At 26.5% G+C, this 9,249-nt stretch overlaps 1 long non-coding RNA gene across 1 annotated transcript; it reads left to right on the top strand.

Annotated features, from left to right (window-relative positions):
* The first annotated feature begins 4,882 nt into the window (after positions 1-4,882).
* LOC124923721 lies at positions 4,883-6,728 on the top strand. Its single transcript, XR_007098263.1, has 3 exons — positions 4,883-4,995; positions 6,491-6,590; positions 6,676-6,728. It is a non-coding gene; the product is annotated as an uncharacterized LOC124923721 (long non-coding RNA).
* Positions 6,729-9,249: the final 2,521 nt, after the last annotated feature.

Below are 9,249 nucleotides of genomic sequence, written 5' to 3'. Positions count from 1 at the left end.
AAAACATTATTTATTTGAAATTAGAGTTGCCAAATAATTTTTGAAAATATTAGTAAAATTTACGTGTATAAACGTATTTTATACAAATGTTTCTGTAAGGGGTTCGTATTTTGGTTACGCTCGGGAAGGGCTTTCACGCTATGTCCTCCACGCCCGTCAAAGGACGGTCTTAAATTTAAAATAAACAAAGTCTAGCTATTATAAGATTTATTTATAAGATTTTTTTTTTTTTATTAGTAGTTTGAGGTCCTAAACAATGATAAGTTTAAATTATGTAAATAATTATATAAAATTATTTAAAGGGCTTACCTGTGATTGCGTTGATATAATACTGAGTAAAAATCCTGAAAATATCATAAAAGTGTTAGAATTTAAAAATAAATTTCAAACGAAGCCTTAGCCAAAATGTTGGTTAAAGAAATATCCTAAAAATATTTAAATATCATTTTATGACCGTTCGGGATATTTAAAAAAATATACATGAGTTATGGTTGAAGTATGAAAAAAATTCCTCACTTGAAGCTAAGGTTATAAAAGAATTTGATGTCGACATAATGGAGAACGCCAAAGAAACTGCTCAAGGTTTTATGTAGCTTGGGAGGAGGGTTTGGGATGCAAATGTATATGGTTTGTACATACTATTGCCTATTGGTATTCATTTACATATTATTGACAAAGAATGATTTAGGTACGAAATTGATAGATGTTTTATTAAAATGTATATATGTTTAAGTATATTGCTACAAGAATACAATTATAACTAATGATTTTTTTTTTTTTGAAAAGTTTAAATACAAATCTGTGTTACCTTATATCGATTGGTTAAAATATCAATTAGTGTTAACATATACCATTTGGTTAGAGTTCAATCGGCATGACTTGAATTTATAATACCGAGAGAGTTTCTATCGATTGATGAGATCGAATTACATCCAATCAGTATTACCCTATATCGATTGGTAATTAATGTAGTATCGATCGGTATAAACCATTTTTTTACTAGTGACATCACTCAATCCTTTACCCAAATATTAAAATACCATATATTTTAAATTATTTTTTTTATTTTATCATTATATATTAATATATTTTATGTCATTTTTATAAAAATAAAATAAAAATCCCTTATTCAAAAATCACATCATGAACAATTCCTTATAGGCTTTGTTTGGTAGAAGTTATTTAAATAATCTAGAAGAAAAAATGATGATGAATGATAATTTTGAGTAGGTAGAATTATTTTTTTTACAAAGATTTAAAAGTACTGATATATATAAAATAAAATTTAATAATTAAAAATAAATAATATTTTAATTAATAAATTACTTAATTTATTAAATGAGAGAATAAATAAAGGAATGTTTGATTTTTTTTAAATAAACCAAAATCGAACAAGCTTGAGCTTTAATTCTCATTTCTCACATGAAACAAAAATTGATAATCTTGGCTCCATTTGATATATCACGTGGGTTACTTGGGTGGGGTACAATAATTGTACGGAGTTGAAGACTAGTTTGTTTTAAATTATATATTTTATTAATTAAAATATAAAAAAAATAAAATTTATTTTATTATTATACATTAATATTTATAAGTTTTACTATAAAAACAAAACTCAATCTCTTCAGAATTATATCAATTATATTATTTTTATTTTTTTAGGTATAAAAAATACATAAATTTGTTTAAAAATTTAGAGAGAGAAAAAAATAATAATGATTAATGATTTTGAGGAAATAATGATAATATGTAGTAAAAAGATTTAAAAATATTAATATATATAAATAAAATAAAAAATAATAATTTAGAATAGAGAATAATTTAGTATTTTAATTGTTAAAATTTTTTTTAATTTTATTTAAAAACAATGAGTACACGACCTAAGTTGAAAATAAAAATTAAGGAAACATGTAAATAGTAATAAATTATAATAAAGAATGTGTCATAATTAATCAATTAACGATTTAGTTAATTAACATAATAGTTAGTAGTGATATAAATAAGCTGCTATTAATTTTAAGCATAAGTTAAGTATAAATTAATGAGCATATTAAATTTAGTTATTATTATATTACTCATATCATTTAATTCATTTTATTCAAATACTAAAATATTTTATATTTACTCTTTTCAAATATTTTTTATTATATATAAATAAAAAAATTACAAATAAAACTCAATGCAAATATTATCGATCAAATTATCTCCCATGACAATGTTTAATATATAATTCTATCATAATCAAATATTATTTTATTCATTATTTATTTAATTAATTAACTAAAATATTAAAATATACTTAGATTTAAAAAATAATATATTTTAATTTTTTTTATTAAAATTTTTTATTATCTCTAAATTATTAAATTTTAAAATAACTCACACATTATTTAAAAAATTCATTATCAAACAAAGCCTTAAACAACAAACATCCATGCATGAAGCTAACACGTGGATAGCCTAGGATTGTTTTAGTTTCTTGGGTTGTGACAAATGTATGGTGCTCCCTTGTCCCAACCATATTTGTTTTCTTTAACATGTCGATACAAAAAGGTCATTTGAATTTTGAGGTGAGTTATTTGTGAATTTTGTTTTATGGAAAGATGAAAAAAAGAATATCTTCATCATTCATTTTTCTACCAACCCTATTTTTTTTTTTTTATGAGAATGGGGTAGAGGATTTTGGAAGAAATGACGTGGTATAATTGAAAAAATAAAAATTTCTCTTACTTATTTTTTTTCACCTCTACCAAATTTATGTTCCTTATCCATCCTCTTTTTATATATATATATATCAAGAATATCTCTCTAGCCTCTAGCTAGACTCATTTTCCTCTCTCTAGGTTTTCTGATCATCTTTAAGAAATAGAAATATGGGGCGTGCGAAGGTTGAGATAAAGTGGATAGAGAACAAAGTGAGCAGGCAGTTATCATTCACGAAGAGAAGGAATGGATTGATGAAGAAAGCCTTTGAATTATCTGTTCTCTGTGGAGTTGATGTTGCTGTCATCACTTTTTCTCCCACTGGGAAACTCAGAAGCTTTTCTGGCAATAATAAAAGGTTTGATCTTACTCTTTTTTTTAATAATTATATTACACTTTAATTAAATTATGGTAAGTAATGTCATGATTGTTTTTAATAATCATTTAAGGTTAATTATAGGTTTTGGCAATAGGTTACTAATAAATAAATAAAAAGATATGTTTTACTCCCACTAGAGGGTCGGTGGAAACGGTTCTAATTTGGGTAAAATCCTTCTTGTTATCTATTTATTTAATATTTTTTATTTTTTATATTTGTTGGCAGTATTGAAGAAATTATAGAAAGATTTATGAATATTTCAGACCATGAAAGGAGAAGGTAATTTGATCAATATTAGTTTTTTATGATGATTATTTTGTTTATTGTTTATGATTAATTTTGTTTCAATTCGTCTCTCAATATTCATGAAAAAAGGCCAGAGAATCAAGAGGTAATTAATTTATCAATAATATCTTCCATTATCTATATGATATATGTATATTTTTTATGTATGTTTTAAATAATTAATTGAGGAACACATGCATGTTGACAGTATCTTCAGAATGATATGAATATGATGTTTAATGCTGCTGCCGAAGCAAATAAATTCACCATTCATCAATCTGGATCATCAAGCTTGAGGTACAAATAATTATTTTATTTTAGGTATTAAATTATACTATTTTAATTTTCAAAATATTGAATGTATAATAGATCATCAAATCACATATCAAAACAATGACTTTTGCATCTATCATGAATGAAAAGATCTAATTTTGATAAGAATCAAATGTTAAAGTACAAATTTCTTCTAACATACACACGGAAAGAAGATGCGATACATGTTTTAAAAATAAAAAATTTGTTTAATAACACTAAATAGTTGCATGACCATTAAAATAATATTGGTTGAATTTTAACCATAATTGTAAAAAGTCATAATTATCTAGTAAAGAAGAAAAGTTATAATTATGAGTAAAGAAGAAAAGTATCCATAATTATTGCAAGGTGATACAAAAATTGGGTTTGTATCAAGTGATCTCAATGATGTCTATTAAGACCAAAAATTGCTCTTCTTTAGGATATTCTTTATTTTTCATATATTGCTTATATTTTCTAAAAAAAACAAAAAAAAAAGTTAAAATAATACAATAAAGGTAGTAAAACACAATATATATTATGTGTAAAGTATAAAATTTGGTTTGAGTTAGTACCCTTTATTTTAATTGGGATTAATTCCACATTCTTTAAGCTCTTTCCAAAATTTTGATCGTTTTTAGGTTTTAATTTATTATTATTTTTTTTCTATTTTATAAAACATAAATTTAGCTTTTCAAGAGAAATTAATAAAATACTAATTGTTGTTAACCATGGTCAAGTTAACATGAAGACAGATTTAATTTTAGTATTTTCAAGTGAGAGGAAAAATGAGCATTTCTTCAGTATTGAGGAGGTGCGCTCTGCTCAGTCTCATCCCAGTAGCCCTAGCTGCGATCTGCAAGAAGGAAGCTTTCACGGGTAAACCCTACCAAGAAATTTTAAAAAATTAGTAAACCCAACAGTAATGTCTTTCTCCTCATTATCAACGGTCCAATCTTTGCCCGTTCTTCTTCTCTGAATCTATTCAACCAACTTAGTTTTTGTGAAATCTCTAATTAATCTCACGAGTAATTCTCTCTCTAGTTTGTTTTCTCTCTAATTTCCTGTTTTTGTTCTTGTTGGTGTACAAAGGACGAGCATGTCTCAATCGGATGAGAAGGTTGAGGTACGAACCTTAAATTTTGGTACTTTTTCATTCTTTTTCACTTTGTTGGCTAATCCAGTTTAATGAATGAGCTGAACCTCAACAAGAATTGTTCATTATTTTTCATTTGTTGGGTAATCCATTTAGTTTAATGAAATGGCTCACAGGAACTTCAACAAGAAATTGTAGCATATAAGGATCAGTTGGAAACTCTGGAAAAACGATTAAGGTCAGATTTTGATTAATTTTCTACATTTTCTATTGCATGATGATTTTACCCTAATTGTTTTTTGCTGGAATGATTGTACCCTAGTTAATTTCTTCCAAATATGAATTTATTAAGATAATGAGAGAGTGTCATTGATGGATAATTAGGTTTTTGTGTTCTTTTATCCATCTATCCTCGATCAATAGTGTAATTATAGGAGGAGAATAGGATAAATGCATGAATATAGGAAAATTTAAGGTGGTTATAGGTCAAGAATGACTAAGATTGTTTCCTAAGATTTAACCCTAGTTTCATTCTCTATTTAGTTGGTTACCTCAAGGCATAAAACCAAAATACAATTATAATTTAGCATACTAAAACATTTTAAACTTTAAATAATAAATAAATCAAAATCTAACCAGTACAACTGCATTCCCTATGAAAAATGTATATATAAGTCATTGTCTATTGAGAGCAACACATTTATAAGAAGATGAAATGGTTGAGACCACTATCACTACAAATGAAATTCTTTGATAAGAGACAGTTGAATAGTCATCCTGAAAGTTGACATAAGAAATTACAAAAGATTCCAAAGGAGCCCTTTGCGTTGAACAATGTTCAAATACCTAGACTCTAGAGTAGTTATTTCCCTTAACACCAATATGATGTTGGTCTGATTAGTTCAACAACTAGAGTGATTAGTTATATTGAGGGGTTGAGCATGAAGATGTTCATCTTCAGTCAAAGCTCGAGACAAATTCCGGTTCTCCCCATGTCTACCCCAACATAGGAAAACATTAAACAATTTTGAAATTCCTTTTAAATCAAATTGGTGACTACATTTTGCAATTCAATTAGCATGCATGTTTTTATTTGAGCTGAGATTCAAATGGAAGTGAGGAGGATTGGTGTTATAATGCATGTTTAATCCTTTGTAGAAGTTACTTTTGGATCATCTAAAATTAGCTAAAGGAATTCTTCAAGAAAGTTTGTCAATGGGGACATTAGGTCGAGAAAGGAGTGTCTGAACAACCATATGTTGGAGATTATCATCTAATCTTTTGAACAGACAAATACTAGGATCATTTAGTTACGACTTTGGCTTATTAAGATCTCAAATGTCAAACAAATCACGTATATTTGAAATAAAAATAATTAGTTTCATCCTTTAATAGTAAAGATTTCAAACTCGAGGCTACAAGTAGCTAGTCCTATTATCCTCCTCTCTACTTAGAGGTTTTTGGAAAATTAAAATATTTTAGGACTCATAACTTTTACTTAAATGTTTTTGTTGGAGTTTTACCTTTGTGATATTTCAAATATATAAATGAATGAAATTGTTATCCTTAAAAAAATATTCTCAAACATTAGTGTAATTGGAATATATATATATATATATCTTTATTTTGAAAAAAACAAATTGTCAAATAATTAATGTCTTATTCAAATAATTATTTACTAATGCAATTAGAAGACCATGTTACTCATTGTCTATAATATCTCAATTGTATAGGTTCTTTGAAAGTGATCCTTCTGAAATTACCACATTATCCGAGGCACATATTCGTGAATGTATATTTGAAGAAACTTTAAACCGTGTTTCGTTGCCCATAGTAAGTATGATCAACTTTTAAGTATTTCTTTTCAGCATTTACCATAAAGATTTGCATATTAAATACATTGATTTATTATTTATAGAGGACACTGGAGGAGGAGAATAACCATCTTGAGGCTGTACCTGTCACTTCTCAGGTTTGCATAACTTCGGTTTCTTCATACTTAATTTCATTGTTCTTACTCCATAAATATTATACATTTGTTCATGGACATGTTTTGGTTTCAATAAAAATAAATGCACTAAAACACTTAACGATTGTAAATTACTTATAATAGTTGAATTCTTTTGATTTTCAATAAAAATTCTAAAACACTTTTATCTTGAACAAATACATGAAGAGGTTTTAACGCGTACTCGTTAAATTTTGAATTCATACTAATCTCTTTTCTATAAGAAAGGTTTATTTTGAAAAGTGAGACTTTTTATTTATCTACTAAATCTGCATAATCACATTTTATGTAAAAGATAAATAAATAAATCAGTTTCAATGCAAATTAATGTTATGAGATGGAAATCAAAACTATTAAAAAAATAATGTCATTTTATTTTACTTAAATGAAGAGTTTCTCTCATTTATTTGAAGCTGTTCACATAATACAATAGCTTATGTAAGAATAAACATTAAAAAATATAGATACTCATAGTGTTACATATTTCTTTCCCCAAATTTCTCCTTTCTCGTTCCCTTTCTTGAATTATCATTAATCTTTTTGACTTAAATTAGTCCAATGCTATACATATCCTAAAGTGTAATCAATTATTGTTATTAAATGAATCATCCTACCTCTTTGTCTAACTGGAATATTAGCACTAATTATCATTAATCTTATTGACTTAAATTAGTCCAATGCTATACATATCCTAAAGTGTAATCAATTATTGTTCTTAAATGAATCATCCTACCTCTTGTCTAACTGGAATATTAGCACTAATTTTCCATTTAGTTGGCTTTCAATAAGTTGGTGTGTCATTTCTAATTGGAGTAATATTGACACTAATTTTCCATTTAGATGGCTTTCAATAAGTTGGTGTGTCAGGTATTATTGAGCACTCCTCCTTTACATTCATTGCCTTTCAACAATGTTCACCACACCAATCCTTGATGTTATTTCTAAAATTGTAATACTTTAATATTCTAAATATCATGGAAAAACCTATAGTTGGATTTATAGTACTTATCATCTACTCTTTGATGTCTTAATTATAGATTTCATAAAGAACTTTTATGGTATTTTCTAAAATGATTATTATTATTATTTTTTCATACTGAACTTAGAGATCACATCAAAAACATAGAAATATCAAACACATAATAATAATAATCATTTTAGAAAATAATTTGAGATCAACTAGAGCTCAACTAAAAAAGGTGATCTTTATGAAGCTCAACTCAACTCAACTTATTTACTAAAATGATTATTAAAGATCATTTTTGGTGTTGAATGTGTTTCTATAATAATTCAAGCAAAGAAGAACAATGAATAGTCGGAAATATATATGCTAATCAATCATATTTCTATATTGACATAACCCAAAGAAGAAACCAACCACATTCTGTTTTCAACTGATGGAATTTTTTGATTAATGAGTTGCTTGGTTAGTCTAGTTAACTTTTTTTTCTGGTTTCTTTTGTTCAATTGGAATAATATTCATATTCTCTTTAATTTCTCAATCATTTAGCCTTCTGCAATTTGTCTCTTTGATTGTTCATATTGAACCCACTATTTGTCTCTATTTGTTCATATTGATCCCACTATTTATTTTGGATTAATTTGAATTTGTATGAAACACTTGTCTTATTTGAAAGCTACCTACCAGATTTCTTTCTTTGGTCCATATAAGAAAATTCCCTTTATTTCTCTAGTAAGGACAAGGGAGTATTTGTTGATTTTTTATTCTTTGTAAGATCTATCTCCCATATAACTAAAATTATTATTATTGTACGTGAGATAATCAAAATTTCTTTGTTGGACAAAATTCGAGGACAATTTGATGTCGTTGTAGGATGTTTTATCACATCCAACTTGTAATAAATGATTGCCATAGTGAAATACCATATAGGATGATAGTTGTTTATGATATGACTTCTAAGAGTAATCGGAAAAGGTTGCCCAACCTTTAAACATGGGATATGATTTCGACATATTTTTCAGCGGAGCTTACTTTTAGAATTACAACTCTCAAAATTAACACATTTTTGTAAGACGTGAACTTTAATACAATGTAGTTGTTTGGAATAATAATTTGAGTAATTTTATTTCACGATAGTTCCTTTTGAATGTGTTTTCTAAGATAACTGTTATGACTGCCTAGGTGCATATTCCTCTATATCATGATTTGATCCCAAAAGATGACACAAGTGATGACACGTTAATGGATCCAAGATTTGATATAAATGATCATTTTATGAATATTTTAGATCCTTACAATCTCTTTCCCTTGAGGTACCTTAGTACTTGTCAAAACATTAATTTATATTTTAATTTAATTATGATATATAGTAATTAACTCTTAATCTTTTATGCATGTATATTTCTTTAAATTTAAAGGGATCAACAAATTTTGAGTATAAAGAACACACAACTACAACCAACCTTTTTCTACGATCAAATTCTACAACAAGATGATGAAAGAATCATGAATAGTGGTGGGGA

This window comes from Impatiens glandulifera, chromosome 2, assembly GCF_907164915.1.
Source record: "Impatiens glandulifera chromosome 2, dImpGla2.1, whole genome shotgun sequence".
In the NCBI taxonomy this organism is placed as follows: domain Eukaryota; kingdom Viridiplantae; phylum Streptophyta; class Magnoliopsida; order Ericales; family Balsaminaceae; genus Impatiens; species Impatiens glandulifera.
Note: the sequence above shows the minus strand (reverse complement) of the source record. Positions and strands in the feature narration are given on the sequence as shown.